Source organism: Theropithecus gelada, chromosome 7a (genome assembly GCF_003255815.1).
Source record: "Theropithecus gelada isolate Dixy chromosome 7a, Tgel_1.0, whole genome shotgun sequence".
Taxonomy (NCBI): Eukaryota; Metazoa; Chordata; class Mammalia; order Primates; family Cercopithecidae; genus Theropithecus; species Theropithecus gelada.
The window spans coordinates 27,125,597-27,149,216 of record NC_037674.1 but is presented as its reverse complement, the minus strand read 5'-3'; the positions used below and the strand labels follow the sequence as shown (position 1 = coordinate 27,149,216).

At 41.3% G+C, this 23,620-nt stretch overlaps 1 protein-coding gene across 1 annotated transcript in view; it reads right to left on the bottom strand.

Moving 5' to 3' along the window:
* Window positions 1-16,732, bottom strand: part of TMOD3 (tropomodulin 3) — a 79,221-nt gene extending 62,489 nt beyond the window's left edge. The window contains exon 1 of the mRNA XM_025390325.1: window positions 16,525-16,732. The gene's annotated coding sequence lies outside the window, so the exon portion shown is untranslated. The remainder of the gene's footprint in view (window positions 1-16,524) is intronic.
* Between the last annotated feature and the right edge of the window lie 6,888 nt (window positions 16,733-23,620).

The following is a 23,620-nucleotide window of genomic DNA, read 5'->3' as shown; positions in this document are numbered from 1 at the left end:
GCTACTAATGCCATCTTACATTTTAAAAAATGAAATCTATAGATCGCAGAGAAAACAGTTAGAAATCTGAAGGCAGTGCAGAAAAATTTGTTAGGGCTAGAATAAAGGAGATGTAATTAGACACAGGTCACGGAGGACTACCTTAAAGTAGAAAGTAGCCAGATCAGTTCTGTGATTACTACAAGAAAATACTTAACAGGTTATTCATATCACCTTTTTCAAAAACAATCTTTCAACAAGACCCTGCTGAGAGACTTTGTGGCTCTCTTGTAGGTGCCCCACTTCCTTTTCTGATGAATAGTAGCAAACCAGCTCCCAGTCCTATCCCACCTCCCCTTTTTCTTCTTAGTGGAGCTGCAGCATCAGAGACACAGGGCAAGGTCAAAGAGGAACCAAACCCACTCTGTGCATACCAAACATGGATGCCAAAAGAGCCACACCCTTAGCATATCCAGTTTCTCGGCACCAAATGTTTTTCAGTTTTTAATTTTTTGGTTTGTTTGTTTAATAGACTGGGTAGACTGGGAAATGTTTTTTCCCAGTTGTTGCAAACTCAAAATATCTTTAAAAAGAAATGACATCATACGAACAAGTCTCTGACAGTAATAAGGTTACAGAGGCTGGTTAACTGAAAAAGAGACTTCTACCAGTCCTACTGTGAACAAAACTAAATATGATATGAAGTGGCTTAGAGGGAAAGATTTATCAGAGCTCAGCCATCAATCAAAATGCTGAATCCATGCCAAGTGCATAATGGTGAGATTAATCTGAGGGTTTTCTTTCTCTCCCCCAAAGGGAAGTATCACCATGACTCATTCTTCCTCTTGCAAGAATTTTCTTAATCCACCAAGTTAGTAAGCATTGAAGAACACATAAAACCTAAAATAAACTAGGCCAGGTCTAAAAGAAATCATGCTGAGAGCAAGTTGAACGTTATGCAGTGAACAAAAGGTATTATTTTTCCTCAGTTTCAATCCTTCCAAATTTCCTGGGCTTCAAACTAGATTTGGTTTTTGTTTGCTTTTTTTTTTGAGACAGGGTCTCACTTTGTTAACCAGGCCAGAGTCTAGTGGCATGATCATGGCTCACTGCAGCCTCGAACTCCCGGGCTCAAGCAATCCTCCCACTTCAGCCTCTCAAGTAACTGGGACAATAGGTGCGTGCCACTATGTCTGGCTAATTTTTATTTTTTAATTTTTTAATTTTTTTTTTGTAGAAATGGGGTTTTACCATGTTGCCCAGACTGGTCTCAAACTCCTGGGCTCAAGTAATCCATCTGCCTTGGCCTCCCAAAGTGCTGGGATTATAGGTATGAGCCACTGAGCTCAGCAAGTAGTGCATTTTTAAATTTTAATGGAAAAATCTTCAGTCTTAAAAATAGATTAAAAGTTTTTAATTTTAGCTAGATTATATAACTCAAGCTCCCTTTCTTTGCTAGAATAAGGAGAACTTTCTGTACCTTCTGACTCCTTGACTGACTACTCTGAAATTCTGTAACAAACTGTGACAAACCTATGTAATTAATAGGATTCAATTATCACCAGAGGAGGAAAAACAAACAAAACCCAGATGAAACCAAAATTCTTCTCTTGTTTTATTTTTTGAGACAGGGTCTCCCACTGTCACCCAGGCTGGAGTGACCACAGCTCAATGCGGCCTCGACCTTCCGAACTCAACCAATTCTCCCACCTCAGCTTACTGAATAACTGGGACTACAAGTGTGTGCCAACCATGTCCAGCTATTTTTTAATTTTTTGTAGAGATGAGGCCTCACTATGTTGCCCAGGTTGGTCTCAACTCCTGAGCTCAAGCGATGCTCCCACCTCAGCCTCCCAAAACACAGAATTACACATGTGAGCCACTGTGCCTGGCTGGAACCAAAATTCTTCAGGAGAGAAAGTCTAGCACTTAGTTAGCTCCCAGCATCAAACTGAGGGTGAGCAGCTCTATGGATTTAGGGGTTCTGACTTTAATCTCTTCTTAGTTTCCTGGGCTAGATGAAGAATAGCTAAAATATAGTCCTGGTTCTGACAGGTGACTCTTCCACGTCCATGACAAACACAGCAAATCAAACAGCCTTTTTTTCACTGAGCACAGATCCTCCCTCAGTCCTTAGGCAGCTACTACCAGTAGATGAGATTTGGCAAAGGTTGAAACCTATTCATTTTATCCCTGAGCCTGATGGACTCAGGTCTCTGCTAATTCTAATTGTCTATGATTTTAAGGAAACACCATTTAACCCAATCTTGGGGGAAAAAAATACTGATGTGCCTTCATCACTGCCAAGGTGAACAATGTATAAGTAAAAAGGAAAAATATGAAAGCTGAGTCATGCTAGATATGCACATACAAAAGCTGAAATACTTCAGGAAAGTGACTTGAAAAACCAGAACCAGATAGACTTAAAAAGTGAACAAAGTAAACAATGAAGTCAAGCATGAGCCAATGTTATTAAGTAGTAGAGGGAAAAAAAGTTACAGTAGTATGACCATATTAATACTTTCCCGAAAACTCACCAAATAAAGCAAATTTATACAGCTGATTTTCTATTTTCACATTGATTTCCATAATAAAGTTAGACATGTTTCCACAAAAACATGAATTCCCTACATATCAGAAATCATAGGAATGAATGCAAAAAGTTTCAATCACAAAATTAAATATAAATTCTGTCAATGTAGTATGAATACTAAAGTAGCACATTCATTTCTGCCTTGGTCTTTATTTCCTTTTCTTTTATTAAAATAAATTTAAAAGTATTTAACTACTGCCTCTCTTTATTTTGATTAAATTTTATAACCAAGACTCTCAAGAGGAGAAGAGTACTGAAAGATATTAGAAAAAAGACTTCAGAATAAGAAAAAACAGGTTAGAAAAATGGACTTGGAATTTGGAAAGAGGCCTTTGGGAAACAGGTTTCATAAAGGCTTTAACCACAGAAGGTGATATTTTACGGAGTTTCAGAGGGTTCTCCTCACCCCATCATTCATTGACATCTATTCCTCAAATGTGGCCCACTTTTTTTGGCCCACTTTTTTCTAGTACCTCAAGAAAGTCTACTGGTTAACAAAAGACCTCCAAGGTCCTTCGAAATCTAAATAATCAACTTTTAAAAACAAGTGCTTGAGAATAACTCTGGAAGGATCCACAAGAACCAGAGACAAACTAGTTAGCTGAGGATACAAGTGAGAGGGTTCACTCAGCATTTGCTATATATCCAGGAGGACCCCAGGAGTTTTGTACCATGTGCATTTATTAATTTTATTTTTAATTTAAAGGACAATTCAATCATTTGTTGCATTTTGATGCTGTGTATGAAAAAACAACAAATATTATCTCTGACTTTAGAATTATGCATGCCACACTCAGGTAATAGCAAGAAATGCTTTGGTAGAAAAAACAAAGAACGATTAGCCATCAAACAGTCCTATTAGAATTTCAGAACGTTATTTAAAAAACAAACAAAAAACTAGCAATCTGTGAAACGAATAGCAAAGCTCATTTTAAAAAATATGTAATTATATATTCTCCCAAGTTCCACAGCTTTGGACCAAAGGCCCTATTTAAGTGAAATCCTGAAACTGGGATTGAGGCCAGTTTTGGGGTATGTTTTCTCAAAACCTTTTCCCTAAGGAAACATCAAGAGAAACAACTTTCTAAAGTCCTATGCAGGCTCTTCAAAGCCCTATGTCTCTAAGCCCTGCCCCTTCCCAGGAAAGGTTTTAGGATCTAGAGAAATTTCTGGAACCTCATAAAGAGAAGTAAAAAAATACTGCTTTACTAAGACCTCTGTCACACCAGGCTCTAGACAAGCAAACTGACTCTAAGCTCTTGTTTTCCTGCTCTAACATCTGCATCTTTCCTATAGTCACCTAAAACACTGCTTTTAAGATTTTACTCCTTTACTTAGAAACGTTTCTTGTTAGGTGTTTGTAGTTTGACAGTTTCTTGGGTGATTTTGATAAAACACCCCTTCCTACTTGCTCTAAGAATCCTCTGCTTTAACCAGGCTAGATTCCTCAGGGCCTCACAGATACCCAAACTTCATTTTCACCTGGCTGCCTCATTGGTTTCCCACAATGGTGTCACTCTTCTTAAACAATCCTTTTTACCCCAGGCCCAAATTTCACTTCTCTATCTTATCCGCACACTGCACAATTCAAAGACTAGCTGAAGTCTGTCCTCTCCAAAGCCCTTCCTAGCTCTTCCAACTCTGACTACTCTTTTTCCTCCTCTCAAGGTCAGCAGTGCTCCAGGTGTGGCACACCATCTAGCCCCACTGCTCACCACTGAGTCCTGAGTACGGTGCCCCAGCTGGTATGAATGAATGCTCCTCAATGGACCATGCCTCACTCCTACATGGTGAAGGCATTCATACGCACCTTCAGAGACACGGCACACTTCTGACTTAGAGATACCACTAGAATTACTCTAATCAACTTCAGGGGCCTGGAGATATAGCAAGTTTTATTATCACAATTAATTTTCAGATTGAAAGAGTAGTAGTAGTTACAATAGGTTTTTCAAGAGATACAAGCCTAAAATTTGCATAATGTATTTTGTACTTCATGAGGGAGGTGGGGAATATAATACTACTCAAAAAGAGATTTGGTAACTCCTGGAGTTAGGGTATAATTCTCATGAGGTGGGATAAAAGCATGAACTCAGCCAACAGTAGGGCAAAACAGAGTCAATTCTTCAAGAAAATGACACTGCCCCACTACCTTGACCCTAGGCCCTAAATGCAGAAAACCTCATGCCTAATGAGGTTCTATGATATCCAGAATGAACAGCTGAAAAATAACCAACAGGGCACTTGTAAGTAACCACACAGCAGCCACAATCGGCATCCACACAACCCCCCATAAGCAATTTTTGGAACACAAAGAGAAAGGGCAAGATGACTTACACACCACAGACAGCTCGGAAGAGGGCTTGCTAGGAAAAGTAATTTGTTATCATCAAGCTGTATACTTAAAGTTGATGGTATATAAATTATGCCTTGATAAAAGCATGTTTTGTTTTTTTGTTTTTTTTTTTGAGATGGAGGCTTGTTCTGTCGTCCAGGCTGGAGTGCGGTGGCACGATCTCGGCTCACTGCAAGCTCTGCCTCCCAGGTTCACGCCATTCTCCTGCCTCAGCCTCCCAAGTAGCTGGGACTACAGGTGCCCACCACCATGCCCAGCTAATTTTTTTGTATTTTTAGTAGAGATGGGGTTTCACCGTGTTAGCCAGGATGGTCTTGATCTCCTGACCTCGTGATCCGCCTGCCTCGGCCTCCCAAAGTGCTGGGATTACAGGCGTGAGCCACCGCGCCCGGCCGATAAAATTGTTTTTTAAAAAAGTAATCTGGTGACATGAGCTAGGGTATTCACCTATGGAGAAACAGCATGCAGTCCAGTAAAGTGAGGGGAAAGGGGTATTCACTAGGTTTTCATTGGCAGTTTCAAGATAGCAGGCACAAAGCCTCTGGCACAGAAGTAGAAATGCCTCATGATGTTAAGATAGACAGTTCACTATAAATGATAAGAACTACCACAATATAGCCTTTGGAAAGTACACACAAACATATAATAAAAAGCCAAACCAGGCCGGGCACAGTGGCTCACACCTGTAATCCCAGCACTTTGGGAGGCCAAGGTGGGTGGATCACTTGAGGTCAGGAGTTCGAGACCAGCCTGGCCAACATGGTGAAACTCCATCTCTACTACAAGTATATATAAAAAAATTAGCCAGGCAAGGTGGCCCATGTCTGTAGTCCCAGCAACTTGGGAGGCTGGGTTAGGAGAATTGTTTGAACACGGGAGGCAGAGGTTGCAGTGAGCCAAGATCGTGCCACTGCACTCCAGCCTGTGTGACAGAATGAGGCTCCATCTCAAAATAATAATTAAAAAAACCCCAAACCATATAAAACTACTGAAATAATGAGAACCATACAGCTAAGTGGGGATTGGGGATAGTTTCAGAGAAAGGAGAAATGGGAGGGGGTGGAGGCAGAAAGAAAAACAAATTAATACTTAAGATTGGTGATAGCTAAAGAAAGCAGAACTGATGAAAGAAGGGAAGTCTTAGAAATCATTGCTATTGGCCAAGAAGCTTGGTTCACAGTCTCCAAGACATAAGGTCTGCTTTGGGATAGGTTTTTTAAATGGGGGCTAAAGGACATTTTTCCTTTAATATCAAATGAGGGAAATCAAGGGAGCCACACACAAGTAAAAGACAATAATGCAGGCAAACAGAGGAGGTTGCTGAGAGCTTAGTAGAAGGACCCAAAACAGGAGTTCAGGATAATATTTCTAAAATTAACACTTATGACAACAACTATCAATTATTATCTTTAGTGATAGAATAAAACTCGTTATATCTTAATTACATCATAGGAAAACATTTATTTCATTTTTTACTTTAGTCTCTCAGAATAAAGGGATCATGTCCCATATCATATTATAATGAAGTGAAAAAGAAAGGCATCAATTTTTGTTTATATACGTGTTAAAATGCCAGGCACTTTATCGTACACATCTCCTCATAATAACCTTGCAAAACAGTTCTATCTCCAATTTACAAATGAAGACACTGAGGCTCAGAAAGGCTAAGAGCCTGCTCAAGGATATATACGTTTCAATAGCGGATGTGAGATTTGAACCTGACCCTAAAAGCCATACATTTTTACACAATATCACACTTCCTCTAAAACATACTCAATTTTTGCCATGTTTTTAGTTTTATGATACTAGACACTACACGTTAATAGAAGCAAATTAAGTGATATTAGGTGACAGCAACAAGCCACAGCTGGATATAAAAGAGAAGGAAAAGCTACCAACTAACCAAAACACAAAAGTGTGGGACAATTTAATGCAGTTTCTAAGAGCCTATAAACTTCAACAATCTCAGAAGGGAATTCAATAGCACAGTACAATAAATTGTGCAAAGAAAATGAATTCTGAAGTCGATATTTCCCACATCATTTTGGCTAAATTAAGCAGGGACTCCATTTAAGAAGGGCAGGAGAAATTATTATAATACATTTTATTTTTAAAATGACATTTAAAATAACTTACAAAAAAGATTTTGACTTCTTGCTAACTTTATAACCTTGGGCAAGATACTGAACTATTGTTTTGTCCCTCTGTTTTCTCATCTGTAAAATAAGAATAATATTCAGAGTAACTATCTCATGGGATTGATATGTTAATTTGTTAAATGAGGATAACATATATACATCACTTAGAATAGTACCTAACACAGAGCACGTGATCAATAGTCAATATTATCTTCATTAAATATTATCTTCATTTTTAAGGAACACTTCATTAGTTCATGTTAAGTAAATGAGATATTATTCATACTATACTCTGATCCACATAATATAAGCAATTAATTGCAGAGATTGAGAGAGTTGGAAACTAAAGAGAATATAGAAGAGTGAGAGATCGATGTACACAAAGAAAACAATAGAAGAGAGGTGCTAGCCACCACTTTGCCCACACTTCTATCAACATTTATCTCACCAGACTGTAATCAGTTGCATAAATATCTACCTCCACCATAGATTGTGAGCACTTTGAGGGCAAGGACCTACTTTTACATTATCAGCCCCTAACATAGTGCCTGCAACGTGACAGACACTAAATTAACATAAAATAAAGTAATATAAGGGGACTCAGTAAGCATTGAGATCAATGATGTGAGTACTTAGTTTTATCATATCCTAATGGGGCTGGGAGCAGAGTCAGTAAAGTTGTACTGTATTGTCACTCTTTGATTATCAATATTCTACTCCCCTATTCTTTCTGAACTGGGAAACAAATTTCAAAAAGTAATGTTTAAAAAATATTTAATCTGCTATAAAATTAGAAAATTTCCAAATGATAATACAAAATTTAGTAATTCATTTTAAGTATTACAAATATTGCTCACTAGAAAAATTAGCCAGGTGTGGTGGTGTACAAATCCCAGCTACTTGGGAGCCTGAGGCAGGAGGATCGTTTGAACTCAGGAGTTCAAGGCTGCAGTGAGCTATGATCACACCTGCACTCTAGCCTGGATGACAGAGCAAAAGCCTGTCTCGAAAAAAAAAAAATTGTTCTGAATTGACTATTATACCTAAAAGTTAATCCTAATGATCAAATGGTCAGTCATAGGAATAAACAGACACTAAATAAGAGAAGACTGAGTGCGGTGGCTCACATTGGTAATCCCAGCAATTTGGGAGGCTGAGGCGGGAGGATTGCTTGAGCCCAAGAGTTTGAGACCAGCCTAGGCAACATAAAGAGACCCCATCTCTATAAAAAATACAAAAAAAATTAGCCAGGCATGGTGGCACTTACCTATAGTTCCAGCTACTTGGGGAGGCTAAGGCGGGATGATTGTTTGAGCCTGGGAGGCGGAGGTTGCAGGGAGCTATGATCACACCTGCACTCCAGCCTAGGCAATAGAGTGAGACCCAGTCTCAAAAACAAAACAAAATGGAAAAAAAAAAAAAAGAGAGAGAATTACATCTATTTCTTAGCTGTCAATCTGCCAGATGCAGGGAACATACCAAAAAAGAGAAGGTATGGTCACTTCCTTCTGACATCAAAATAAGCATGTTTTGAGATGAACAACCCCAAACCTCCTTGTGTGTGGGAACCCACTCCTTACTCCAGTCCCTGTGAAATATACAGCCAAAGCAACAACATAACAATGTCCCATTTTTCACAGCTGTTTGGTACAGGGGTCACCACCCTCAATCTAACCAGGATGGACCAAATTCAATTCTTCTCCAGGAATCGGGAAAGCTGGGAGACAAAACTCAAGTTGAGACATAAGGTTATCACCAAGTCTGGAGACACTACCATAACAAGCCAGTCACCTTGAAGCTGAAGCTAAGGGGAAAGCACAGGTCAGTCTGTAGGGAAGAGAATGAAGCAGGGCTGGGGCTAGAGGGAAGAAAGAAAGGAGAGGCACCTGCCCCAGGCACAAGACTTAATAGGGTGCAAAAAGCTCAGCAATCAAGATAAATTACATAGTAATGCATACTACTTTTTTAAAATCAAAATTAATGTCCTAAAATGGAGCAGAGGCACAGAAAGAAGCCCAAGAGAGCCCCACAAGCAGAGAGAGGACAGAGACTTTCAAAGTGTCTGCTCTGGGTTCCAGCTGTAGGTCATTTCAGGGACCTCAGCGGCCTTACTATAGTAACGCACTACAACTCCCAGCTCTGCCACCATACCATCTAGCAAGCTAGCTAAAGTCGGTTTGTGTTCCCTGAGACCTAAACACCTTGACTAATATACTCTATTTGGGAAAATGAGACATGCACATAAAGTGCTTTTTTTTTTTTCCCAAGAAAATATATAATTAACTGCCAAAAGGATGGTACTAGCTATTAGTGTACAGAAATTCAGAGATCACTGTGGGTGGTCAGGGAGGGACAGAATTAGCTAGACAGAGAGGGGTGGAGAAGTATATACTAAGCAAAGAGATCAAAGCACAGGCTGAAAAAGCTTGGGGCTGGGAGGGAAGCCAGGGCAAGAAGAAGTAAAGGGAAAGGAGCAATCTTCACACACCCTGTGTCACACAGAAGTAAGTACGCCTCCATGCTCTTCCGCCTGCAGCCCTTACATCACACGGTTCATTACACAGGAAATGTCCTTTTGCACTCTTTCTCATGTTCAAATCCTTTCACATCTTTCAGGGACCAGTTCAAATAACATTTCTGCAGAGGATCCCCTTGTGTGCTAGACCAGATTCAGGCAGTGAGAGAAAAAAAGAGGAAACAGTTTCTTCTGAGGTAGGAGGGAAGGTTAAGGGGCTTAAAGCAGTGGCAGCTATTCTCTGGTGGAGGGCACACTATATCACTTGGAATGTTGGCCAATGTCTAAGGAAAGCAGAAAGTGAGATGACTTGACAAGGAATAATAATGGGGGTTCAAGAAAAGTGGCAGAGGAAAGGCAAGCATAGAGGGTGTGCTGAAGACTAACAGAAGAGCCCACCTGCACCAAAAGCCTTGCAGAGGTGAAATCCTACACATCTCCCTTGGTCCATTTCTGTGTAGGGTTCTGTAATTTTTCTCCAAGAAACTAAATTTTGGGGACAACAGCAGAAAAACAAAACGGGAGGGAAATATATGGTAACTAGCCCTGGATCAATCTCACTCAAGTCCCAATCTGGAAGAGGAGCATAAAAATTTTATTTTTAAGATCAGGGTCCATGCTTAAGAAACTGACAATATAAGCACAACTAAAATGCAAAGTAGCTCAGCTGATGAGCTAAGATGCCAAGTCAATCTAATGGAGAAAAACAAACAAACAAAAAAGAGGTTTGTTTTGTTTTGTCTTGAGACAGGGTCTTACTCTGTCACTCAGGCTGGAGTGCAGTGGCACGATAACAGCTCACTGCAGGCTCCACCTCCCTCAGATGATCTGCCTGCCTCAGCCCCCCAGGCAGCTGGGACTATAGGTGCATGCCAGTACTCCTGGCTAATTTTTGTATTTTTAGTAGAAATGGGGTTTTGTCATGTTGCCCAGGCTGGTCTCAAACTCCTAGGCTCAAATGATCTGCCTGCCTTGGTCTCCCAAAGTGCTGGGATTACAGGTGTGAGCCACCACTCCTGGCCGAGAAAGGAACGTTTTTCTTAAACCTATCTTTAAAGTTTTCTTTTTTTTTTTTTTTTTTTTTTGAGATGGAGTCTCGCTCTGTCGCCTGGGCTGGAGTGCAGTGGCCGGATCTCAGCTCACTGCAAACTCCGCCTCCTGGGTTTACGCCATTCTCCTGCCTCAGCCTCCCGAGTAGCTGGGACTACAGGCGCCCGCCACCTCGCCCGGCTAGTTTTTTGTATTTTTTAGTAGAGACGAGGTTTCACCGTGTTAGCCAGGATGGTCTCGATCTCCTGACCTTGTGATCCGCCTGTCTCGGCCTCCCAAAGTGCTGGGATTACAGGCTTCAGCCACCGCGCCCGGCCTAAAGTTTTCTTAAACCTATGTCGCTGGAACAACTGGATATCCAGGGAGAAAATGAACCCAAACCCCTATCTTAATTATAACACAATAATAATTAGTTTGAGATCAATCACAGACCCAAATGAAAAACTTAGAAAAATAAAGCTTCTAGAAGAAAAAGCTTTCTTCGCAATCCTGGGCACAGGTAAAAATTTATTGGTCAGGACAAAAAACACTAGCCATAATACAAAAAATTGATAAAACAGACTATAAAAATTAAAAATTTCTGCTCATCACAATATCATTGAGGAAGTAGACAAGGGACAGACTGTGTAAAAAAAAAATGCCAACACATCTATCTACATACATGACAAAGAACTTGTACCTTGAATATATAAAGAGCTCCTACAAACAATAAAAAGATGAATGACCCAATGAAAGACTAGGTAAGACTTGAACAAACAATTCACAAAAAAAGATGCTGCATAGCCAATTAACGTATGATAAAGCACTCAACATTCTTAATCAGAAAAATGTAAATTAAAACCATAATGAGGTAGAACCATACATCCTGTACTATGACTAACATTGAAAAGGCTGACAACACTAAACATTGGCAACACTAAAAATATGGAGCAAGTAGAACTCCTGTGTATAAATCACTTTGGAGAACTGTTTGGCAGATTTTTTTTTTTTTTTTTTTTTGAGACAGAGTCTCGCTTTGTCGCCCAGACTGGAGTGCAGTGGCCAGATCTCAGCTCACTGCAAACTCCGCCTCCCGGGTTCACGCCATTCTCCTGCCTCAGCCTCCCGAGTAGCTGGGACTACAGACGTCCGCCACCTCGCCTGGCGAGGTTTTTGTATTTTTTAGTAGAGACGGGGTTTCACCGTGTTAGCCAGGATGGTCTCGATCTCCTGACCTCGTGATCCGCCCGTCTCGGCCTCCCAAAGTGCTGGGATTACAGGCTTGAGCCACCGCGCCCGGCCGCAGATTTTTAATAAAGTTAAACATACACATACCATATGACTCAATAACTCCACTCCTAGGTATTTATCAAGAAACTCGTAGGCCGGGTGCAGTGGCTCACGCCTGTAATCCCAGCACTTTGGGAGGCCAAGGCGGGTGGATCACGAGGTCAGGAGATCGAGACCATCCTGGCTAACACAGTGAAACCCCGTCTCTACTAAAAAAATAGAAAAAATTAGCCGGGTGTGGTGGCGGGTGCCTGTGGTCCCAGCTACTTGAGGCAGAAGAATGGCCTCAACCTGGGAGGCGGAGGTTGCAGTGAGCCGAGATCGCGCCACTGCACTCCAGCCTAGGCGACAGAGAAAGACTCCGTCTCCAAAAAAAAAAAAAAAAGAAAAAGAAACTTGTAAAAGAATGTTCATAACAACTTTATTCCAAATATCCATCAAGGAGAAAACATAAATTGGCGTATATTCGTACAATGGAATACTATTCAACAACTTAAAAGGACAAACCACTGATACTTGCCAACAACATAGATGAATCTTTCTTACATGAAAGAAACCAAACACAAAAAGGCACATGCTGTATGACTCCATTTATGTGAAGTCCAAGACCAGTCAAAAAAACTCTGTAGTGTGAGAAATCTATGGAGTCAGGAAGTGATTGCCTTTGGAGGAAGGTGGGTGAGGGAACTTTCTGGGGTGACTTAAAAAAAATGTTTTCTGGCCGGACGCAGTGGCTCACGCCTGTAATCCTAGCACTTTGGGAGGCCGAGGCAGGTGGATCACGAGGTCAGGAGATCGAGACCATCCTGGCTAACAGCGTGAAACCCCGTCTCTACTAAAAATACAAAAAAATTAGCCAGGTGTGGTGGCGTGCGCCTGTAGTTCCAGCTACTCGGGAGGTTGAGGTAGGAGAATGGTGTGAACCCGGGAGGCAGAGCTTGCAGTGAGCCGAGATCATGCCACTGCACTACAGCCTGGGCTACAAAGAGAGACTGTCTCAAAAAAAAAAAAAAAAAAAAGTTTTCTATCTTATTTTGGTAGAAGTTACAGTGTAGAAAATTGTCAGAACTCCTTGAACTAGAATCATGTGCATTTTATTGAATGTCAATTACACATCAATAAAATACAAAGTAGCATTCTGCCTCAAGATACACACTAACAATTTTGTTTCAAATGAAACTCCTCAAGACTACACAAATGCATTTTCAGTTACACAGCATTTTCAATCATGAGACATTCTGATTTATTCACACTTCTATTCTTTCATCATTGTAAATAAGCTAATGGATTACAGACACATATAGATACAAGAATGTAAGTTCACATATATAATTTTTTATAAACACCAAATTAAATTTGATTGTTTACAATTTAAACAAGAACTTAATGGACCAGTTATAGGCCCAGTAGAATTTTCTATTGTCTATACCATTTTTCTCTCCATATATTTGTGATTTTAAAGGATCTGACATAAAACTGCACGTAAATCAAATGTCAGCAAGGACTATCAATGACCAAGGGATGATAGCACTTTAGCCATACAGCCTAGAGAATAATGCCCTCCTTATCTATTCTAATCGAGAGAGCTCACGCATATTAAATTTAAGAGCAACTGAAAAGCGTGAAGAATACTTTGCCAGCTATAACACAGCCTAAATATCAGTATACATCAGACTGACACCAGAAAACCTTACTAAAAGTCTTTTTTCCCTCTACTGTTTACTGGATCCTCCTCTTTATCTTTCTCTCTCCCTCTATCCAGGTATATTTTTATCCCCACAGCCTCTCATCCTCCCTATGATATTGCTCAGATCTAACTGATTTTCTCTTTTGTTTTAGTTTTTGAGACAGGGTCTTGCTATGTTGCTCAGGCTGTCCTGGAACTCTTGGACTCAAGTGATACTCCTGCCTCAACCTCCCAATTGGCTGGCACTACAGAAGTGTGCCACCACATCCGGTTCTAATTATGTTCATGTTTCTGGCTCATCTAAGGTTCCAAATAAAATAAATTTACAGAATTGCACTATATGTAGATATATGTCACATACACTCAAACAGTATAGACAGTATCGCCTGGAGAAAGAGATGACCAGTGAATGGAAAAAAATATTGACTTTATTTGTTCCCCACTCCTACAACTGGAAAAATCTCTCCTAAATATCTACTACCTTTTTACTCCCTACAGGTGGCTCTTACAAGTGCTGTGGACTACACATAAGTACATCTGCCTAAATCCAAAGAGAATAAGGTCCTAGACAGGAACCATGTCATTCATATTTTTATATACATATAATTTTTTTTCTTTTTTTAGAGAGACAGGGTCTTACTCTGTCACGCAGGCTGGAGTGCAGTGGCACAATCATTGTCTCTCACTGTAATCTCAAACTCCTGGGCTCAAGCAATCCTCCTGCCTCAGCCTCCTGAGTAGCCAGGACTACAAGCATCACCACTACACCCAGCTAATTTATTTTATTTTGTAGAGACAGGGTCTTGCTATGTTGCCCAGACTGGTTTCAAACACCTGGGTTCAAGCAATCCTCCCACCTTGGCCTCCCAAAGTGCTAGGATTACAGGTGTGAGCCACCAAGCCCGGCCCTGGCCTCATGTCTTACACATAGTCACCAAGAGCCTAAAACACTACTTTGTACAGAATCGGGCAGGACACATACTTGAATTCATGAACTGCCAAATTAATGTGAGTGAAAACAAGGAAGGAAGAGGAGGAGAGAAAAAAAAAAGCAAAGAGAAAAAAGACAAACTAGCAAAGGAAAAGGAAAGAAAAAAACTTATGAAGACAATTGTTCTTGTTAGAGTTAATAGGATTACAGTATTTTTAAAAACCGAGAGTTGAAAAAGCCATCAATTATGTATCTAATATCAGTTATCAGTATCAGTATTTAAATTGCCATTAAAAACACCTTAAAATATCTCTAAAATTACCTCCCCACACTTGACATTCAAAGTGTGGTCTCTGACAGCATTACCTATCAGACATACAGACTTTGGGCTCTACTTCAAGCTTACAATATCCTGAGTGAATTACGCATGTTAAAGTTTGAAAAGACTGCCCTCCACCATTCAGGGCCTTTCTGTCATACCAAACCTGTTTTGTTTCAATGGGCCAGTAATTACGAACGAAAAATCTTTGCATGGGATTTGACCTGTACGTATTTAACTTCAGATGAAGTTATTAATTACAGTGTAGGTTAGCATACTGGATATACCACAAAATTTAGGAATTAGTCATAAAAAATACATGATTAAATAAAATTGAGCAGTAGGTCTACAGCATTCTCAAGAACTCATGTTTGCTCTTTCTCATGGCTAGCATAGGGCTTGGAATTCATATGGCCAGTGTTTCCTGAATGAGTAAAATAAATGAACTTTTAAAAACCAGAGATATTTAGGGGCAGAATAATCTTGGGGGTCATCTGGTCCAACAACCTAATTTTAAAGATTAGCAAACTAGAATTTCTGCGAGTTGCAAAAGCAAAGAAAGCTCAAAGAGCTAAAATATATTTGGACATTTTAACTAGTTTTGTTCCTTTCGTAGGAATGTGTAAGAAAGGGGACTGTAATATTATAACTGCTGACTCTTACAGGTGAAAAGGTGCCTAGGAAGAAGAAACTAGCAAGAGTAAATGAGCCTTGGTAAAGCTATTTTTCCAAGCCTAATATATTTTTGACGGGCCAATTAATTAATCAATTTAATCTGCCAAAAAAATTAATCTGAAGGTTTCTCAGAAAAGGACGCATGAGCTGCATGAAAATGTTACAAACCAAGGAAGACTGCACATAACTAACTTAAATCTCCACAGGCTTATTTCCTGTTGAAGTATGGCCTCCTGGGGTAAGTTTTACTGCAGTGTTCATTGCCAGATGACTTTTGGTTTTAACAGAGGCCAAGGGCAAGTTGGAAATGCGATTCTTAACTAAACATTAAAAAGAAAGAAAGAAACTGGCTGTTTCCCATTTCTGTTTGCAATCAGAATGCAGGCTTGCGGAGGAAACGCACCACCCGCTGCAAGCAAAAATATAACGACCCAGTCACGTCCTCAAAACAAACTAACACACAAACTTCCCAGCCGGATCCAGCTGTGCTGCCTGGGAGCTAGGAACTTAATTCTAAGAGCAAACAGATCAAATCGGTGAATGCAAGGGCAGCCACATTTCAATCACAAAAAGGGTGTGCCCTAAGTTTTGGCTCCCCTACTCCGCCGCCCCAACTTTTAAAAAGCTGAAGCCTTTGAAGGAGGCTTGGTGCTATCGTGTCCCGGCGATGCTGGGTGGGGTGCAGGGAGCCAGCCTGGCCGCGGCTCCGCGGGAGGGGAGGGGGCCGGTCCTGAACCCGGGCGCCCGGGCCGCGGGTGATTCACCGGGAACGCCGGGTTCGCGCGCCTCGACCGGCGGGCGACGCCCAGCGCGCCCCACGCCCCCGGCCCGGGCCGTTCGCAGAGAAGCAGCCCCCGTGTGCCCCCGCTCCCCTAGACGGACCCGTCGGGAAGGAACCGGGAGTCGGGCGGCGGGCGGGCAGCAAGCTCTCCCTCCTCAGCCACCATGGCCGGTGCGACTCCCAGCCCGCGCCCGCAGACGGACTTCCTGGAAAGCACCGGGCTGGGCTTACCTGACTGGCGCCCGCAGGGGCCGCCGACTTCTTCACAGATCACGGAAACTGCCGGCCGCAAGCCTAGGCTCGGTTCCCAGCACCCGCCCGTCCGCCTGCGTCGGCCTCCCAAGGAGTTGCCTGACCCACCCGCCAGCAGCTCCCTCACTCGACCGCCCTGTCGGTGCGGCGGGTTCCTCCTCCGCCTCCGACGCGCGTGCGCACTCCCATGCCGCAGGGTATCCTGGGAGTTGTAGTTCCAGCGAGGAGGGCGAGGCTCAGCGCGGACTCCGGTCTTTACAATGGACAGAACGTAGGAAGGGAACTGCGAATACCAACCCTTATCCCAGTCTAAGACAATGTTCTCTACCCGTGGAAGTACCTACTGTGGACTCCCCCGAAGCTGGAAATAGTATCTAGAGGCTCTTCGGTATAGATTTCCTTTCTACTTTGACCTTTTGTAAAGAAGCACACACGGCACGGCTTGCACTGTACTCTTGGTTGTTAATGGGAGGACATGACATTGAGCCCTTTAAACTGGCCATGACAGGGTTATAGAAAAGTAAAGGAATAAAATCTAAACCCCAAGAGAGGCATAAATCATGCGAATGTCACCTCCAGGGTGTGGTGACCCTAGTGGTTTTCTTAGGTATGCAACCAGGGATGATGTAGCTATTGCAGGGCAGTTTCTGCCCATCCTATCGTCCCGTTCTATCTTCAAGCTCTACACCAGGCGGTGGGGCTGGCTGCTGTAGTGGGAGAAAAAACAGAAGTGGCTGCTCAAGGGAGGGATTGGGGCAGATGGGTAGTCTAGAGGGAAGAGGAAGAGTATGGGAATCTCTCAGAGGACTGTTTGACAGTGGCCTATGTAATGACTCCCTTTTGTGCGAGGCTCTGTGGAGAGAGAACTGCGACATTTTACCATTTATTCATTTAGTTACTTACTGGGAATTTTCCTGGCCTGCTCTTCGGGAGCAGACCATCCCCAGGAGTAATGCTAAACTTTGACACAACCTTTCAAAAATGTAGCCAAAGAAGTGGACTGACGTGCCTGCTTGAGGTACATTCCAGCTACACCCAGTATGCAAGCCACTTAATGGTTTAAACCTCTCCTGGCATCTACTTCTTCCCCTCAGAGAAGGGAGCACCCTAGGTTAGATAAACATCCTGGAATTTCATGCAACTGGCACCCACTAATGTCAGCAATGGAGATCACTGATGGTTTGGGTTTTTAAGGAAAAAAAAAACTTCTTTTTTTTTCTTCTTCTAAGACAGTCTTGTTCTGTCGCCCAGGCTAAAGTGTAGTGGCGCGATCTTGGCTCACTGCAACCTTTGCCTCCTGGGTTTAAGTGATTCTCTTGCCTCAGCCTCCCGAGTAGCTGGGATTACAGGCATGCACCACCATGCCCGGCTAATTTTTGTACGCTTAGTAGAGATGAGGTTTCACCATGTTGGCCATTCTGGTCTCGAACTCTTGACCTTGTGATCTGCCCACATTGGCCTTCCAAAGTGCTGGGATTACAGGTGTGAGCCACCGTGACTGACCAGGAAAAAACCCTTCTCAATTGCAAATATTTAGAGGACAGTCAATACTCAATATTGTGGCCATTGCGTTTTATTTTCTATACTATCTTTAGGTCAATCTCTTGGAGATAACAGCTTTCTGAGTGCAATTTCCTACATAATTCAGGTTGATATGAATGTTTATACTTATAATACATACCAATCACTGGGCCAGCACTTCATTTGTAATATCTCATCTAATCCTCAAAACTCTATAAAGAATAAACTGGCATCCTCTATTTCTATAGATAAGAAAATGAATACTCAGAAAACTTAAGTAATTTGTATAAGGTCCCACAGCCAGTAATTGGAGATCCAGAGATGAGACACAGTTCTCTTGAGTCAAGTTCTAATGTGCTTTCCACTGCTGATCAGACTGATGTGTCTCCTAAATCTCATCAGTTTTTTTTTTTTTTTTTTTTTTGGAGACAGTCTCATTCTGTCACCCAGGCTGTAGTGCAGTGGTGCTATCATGGCTTGCTGCAGCCTTGACCTCCTGGGCTCAAGCAATCCTCCAACCTCAGCCTCCTGAGTAGCCTAAGCAGCTGGGACTACAGGCATATGCCACCACACCCAGCTAATTTTTTTTTTTCATTTATTTTTTGTAGAGACAGGGTCTCCCTATGTTGCCCAGGCTGGTCTTGAACTCCTGGGCTCAAGGGATCCTTCCACCATGGCCTCCCAAAGTATTGAAATTATAGACATGCAACATCATACCCAGCTGATATGGTTTATTTTAAGAAGGACTTTCCTCTGCAATATGGCTTCTTTTGCTTTGGTCAGAGAGGTTTTTAAATTCAGTGTCTGACTGACTTAATCTATTACACTTTTCCTCTCTCACCTTCCTATATGGGCTGCTAGGCAAATATTAAATATATTTTCTTTTAGCTATTCATTTCAAATTTTTCCTATCAAATGTATACATCTTATTTTACTTCCTTTTTCTAAAATAATGCAAAATTTAATGGTGGATTTTTTCCTTTTTTCAGGCATACATTATCATATTTTAATCACAAAACTTATAAACATGAATCTCTTAAATCTGTGTACATTAAAAACCACATATGGGGCCAGAGATGTTAAGAATAGTACCTTAGTATTGGATATCACTAAAGAGGTAGAACCTTCCACACTTCTTCCACTCCTTTGCTCTAACACATTTTCTATATTAGCAGTCAGAATGACTTTTTTTTTTTTTTTTGAGACAGAGTCTCTCTCTGTCGCCCAGGCTAAAGTGCAGTGGTGTGATCTCTGCTCACTGCAACCTCTGCCTCCCGGGTTCAAGCAATTCTGCCTGCCTCAGCCTCCCTAGCAGTTGAGATTACAGCACCCCCACTCCCGCCGCCACCACACCTGGCTAATTTTTTCTATTTTTTAGTAGAGATGGGGTTTCGCTGTGTTGGCTAGGTTGGTCTTGAACACCTGACCTCAGGTGATCTGCCCACTTTGGTCTCCCAAAGTACTGAGATTACACGCGTTAGCCACCACTCCCAGCCCAGAATGATCTTTTAAAAACAAATCAGATCATATCGCCGTCTTGCTCCAAACCATTCATGGCTTCCATCACATTTAGAATAAAATCCAGAATTAACACCTCTACAAATCTGTGTATGATTATTTTGTTTCCTACCACATATTCTCTCTGACTCTGCTGTAGTCATACTGGCCTCCCTGAGGTTTCTTAATCCTGCCCAGTTTCTCCCCATCTCAGAGTCTTTATGCTACGCAGGAGAATGATTTTCCTCCCAGATGCTTCTAGCTCATACCCTCATTTTAATGAAGGTTCTGCTCAAATGTCACCTCTGAAAGGTTTCCTCTTATCACCTTACCCAGTCATTCTCTCCTTTCTTTACTTGTCACCATAGCACTTTTACCACGTAACATCATATTGCTTGTTTTCTTAGTGGAAGCCCCAAGAAGCTTTGCTTTGTTTACTCCTCCATCCCTAGCATCTACAATACTGCTGGCACCCAGAAAGTATTCAATAAATATTTGTAAATAAATGAATGTTGCATTCTTCCCCCTCTCTCCTGCTCTTCTCTTGGGACACAGAACCAGAAGATTCACCTGTGAATGCCAGCCAGTGACCTGGTTTGGATTTAAACACTAGCTGCAAGAGGGTTGACTACACAGGAGAATAAGATCCTGTGAAAGTCCTGAAATAGAGACAGAGTTCTCTTTTAAAAAGACATAATTTAGGGTTGCCACTATTCGCTTATAGTTGGAAACATAATTTTTGGAGGAAAGCAAACAGGAAAAGCCTGGAAATTATATTTACATAAATAAGTGAAAAGGTAAGTCCACTAAATGCCTGTGGTAGATTGAAATACTGTTACCAAATATTTGCTTTCCTTTAGAGGAATAGACAGGCTTGCCCACTACTATGTGACTTCCAGTGCTGCCTCGTAGGCATTCCAGGCTTGGCTATGATCCCATGATGGGATTTTCCTCCTCTCCTCAGATAAATGTCATATTGTAATCACAAAGTTTAGAAACATGAATCTTGCTTTGGTCAATAAAATACAAGTGGAGGTGACAATCAGACAGTTCTGGGTGGAAGCTTTAAGAGTCACTGCCTTTCTCTACTAGTGTGCCTGCTCTTTCCCTCCACCAAGAGAAAGCCATGTTCTGAATAGAGGCTGGTCCTTCTGCCTGGGTTCTAGAATAAGAAATTACGTGGGTCAGAGCCTCAGCCACTAGCTGACATAATATAATGTAAGCAAAGAGGAAACTGAAGTTTAGGTTCGTTTATTACTAAAGACTTACTTAGCAAAAATTGACTACTACAGTGCCTAATCAAAGAAACATGATGATCTGAACTAGAAGTGGTATGGCACCCCCAACCTTCTGCATTTAACCCACTTCAAGTAATGGAAAACAGTTGAAGTTCAACATCCTAACACACTGAAGAGAACAAATCTGAGGACTTCAGGTAAAATATTTGAACAAGTGACAGAGTATGGTTCCCATTAGTGTTCAGGGTTTGGTTAGAGTGAAAGTGATAGATAAAATGACACTCCGACTCTACTTAATGTGTTAACATTACAAGCTCTAATTAGTGTTATCTCTAAACTTCCAGCCAGAGTAACTCAGAAAGCGTGTCACACTGAATCATCATATGCTAATTAATAACAGCAGCACTTTTCTTGTTATCAAAGAGTTCCTATAGGAAATAGTTACTTCGGTATACATAAGCATATTCTATGTGTATGTAAAAACATGTATTTATAGGAGAGTTGAGAAAAACTAAAGACATAAATTTGAAACGAAAAGGTAAGGATTTCATTATGGAAGCTTGGAGGTAGGAATCCTATGGAAGCAGTGGGAGGCGGGAATCACAGAAGACAAGCATCATGGCTGGGTGCATACAGTTTTTTTTTGAGATGGAGTCTCACTCTGTCACCCGGGCTGGAGTGCAGTGGTGTGAGCTTGGCTCACTGCAACCTCAGCCTCCCAAGTAGCTGGGATTCCGGGTGTGCACAACCATGCCTGGCTAATTTTTGTTTTCTTTAATAGAGACGGGGTTTCATCATGTTGGCCAGGCTGGTCTCAAGCTCCTGACCTCAGGTGATGTGCCTACCTTGACCTCCCAAAGTGCTGGGATTACAGGCATGAGCCACCACGCCTGTGTGCATACAGTTTTATAGGAAAGATTCAAGCATGCTTTTTGGCCTGAAATGCCCTTTTTCTATCACCCATCTCTGCCTGTTAGAAGCCTCCTCATGTTTCATTGTCCATCTCAAATGTCTGCCCCACTCAACCTTCACTAATGCCATCATCTGGAATTAATTTTGCCTTTCCCATATTTTCATACCCCATTATGCCTCCATTAGAGGTGCACTGAATACATATTTCAGCCAAATGCCAAAAGGGACAAAAAATGAGTCACTCTTCAGCTGAAGCCGAAGTTGATGACAAACATCACTATTAAAGAATAAACTTCTGGGATATACACATAAACCTAAAATATTATCCCCAAATTTTAATATTATTTTAATAATATTAAACAGTTTAACATTTAGTATAGAAGTGATAATTTTCCAGTGCTGTCCATTGTTAGACTCTCCTACAGTCACTACAGAAAGCCAAATTTCAGCTCAGGTGAGTGAATGAATATGATCCCTGTCATAAATGGAAGTAAATAACAATTAAATTCAGGTCTTTAAATGATAAATGCTAGATACCCCAAACCCTTCTACCAAGACCAGAGTTGTGATATGATATAACTTCTGCTTACCTTTCCTTGTTTTTATTTATTATCATTATTTGTTTTTGTGATGGAGTCTCGCTCTGTTGCCCAGGCTGGAATGCAATGGCATGATCTCGGCTCACTGCAACCTCCACCTCCCAGGTTCAAGCGATTCTTCTGCCTCAGCCTCCCGAGTAGCTGAGACTACAGATGTGCACCACCATACCTAGCTTATTTTTGTATTTTTAGTAGAGACAGGGTTTCGCCATGTTGGCCAGGCTGATCTCAAACTCCTGATCTCAAGTGATCCTCCAGCCTCAGCCTCCCAAAGTGCTGGGATCACAGGAGTGAGTCACCGTGCCTGGCCTCCTTATATTATTTAAATGTTTTATAAACATTTATTGGCTCAAAAACAATATTTTTTCTAAATTATCTAGCCAATGGATTCTTTCTTGATATTTATAGTAATTGTCAGCTTATTTCCCTATTTGCTTGAAAGTTTTAAATAATTGTTTCTTTTTGTCTTTTACTAAATACTTATTGATACATTATAATTGTACATATGCATGGGAGTACATGTGATATTTTGATACATGATATAATGTGTAATAATCAAATCAGGGTAATTGGTCATCACCTCAAACATTGATTATTTCTTTGTATTGAGAACATTTCAAATCTCTTCCAGCTATTTTGAAATATGCAATACATGATTGACAACTACAGTCACCCTACTGTGCTGTTGAACCACTAAAACTTATTCTGAGTGTATTTTTGTACCCATTAATCAAACTCTCTTCATTTTTACCCTCCTTAATTTTTAAATTTTTGTTTGTTTGTTTTTTTGAGATGAACTCTTGCTCTGTTGCCCAGGCTGGAGTGCAGTGGCATGATCCTGGTTCACCGCAACCTCCACCTCCTGGGTTCAAGTGATTCTCCTGCCTCAGTCTCCCGAGTAGCTGGGACTACAGGCGTGCACCACCATGCCTAGCTAATTTTTTTGTATTTTTAGTAGACACAGGGTTTCACCAAGTTGGTCAGGTTGATCTCAAACTACTGATTTCAAGTGATCCACCCACCATGACCTCTCAAAGTGCTAGGATTATATGTTTGAGCCATTGCACCCAACCAGTTCTTTAGAGAAGTTTTACAAATGTTTACCCTTCAAAAAGCTTAAAGTTCTATAAAAATGTCATGAACCTTTCCTAAATTCCCGGCTTTTAAAAGTGATGCATCCATAAGTGAGCCTAAGTACATAAAAGAAACTTGTGGTATCAGGAGCCAGGGCCAAAATGTGTGCATTGCTAGAACATGAAAAGCACCATCAGGGGATTACTTTTTAAATTTCTTTTTCAGGTTGTTCAT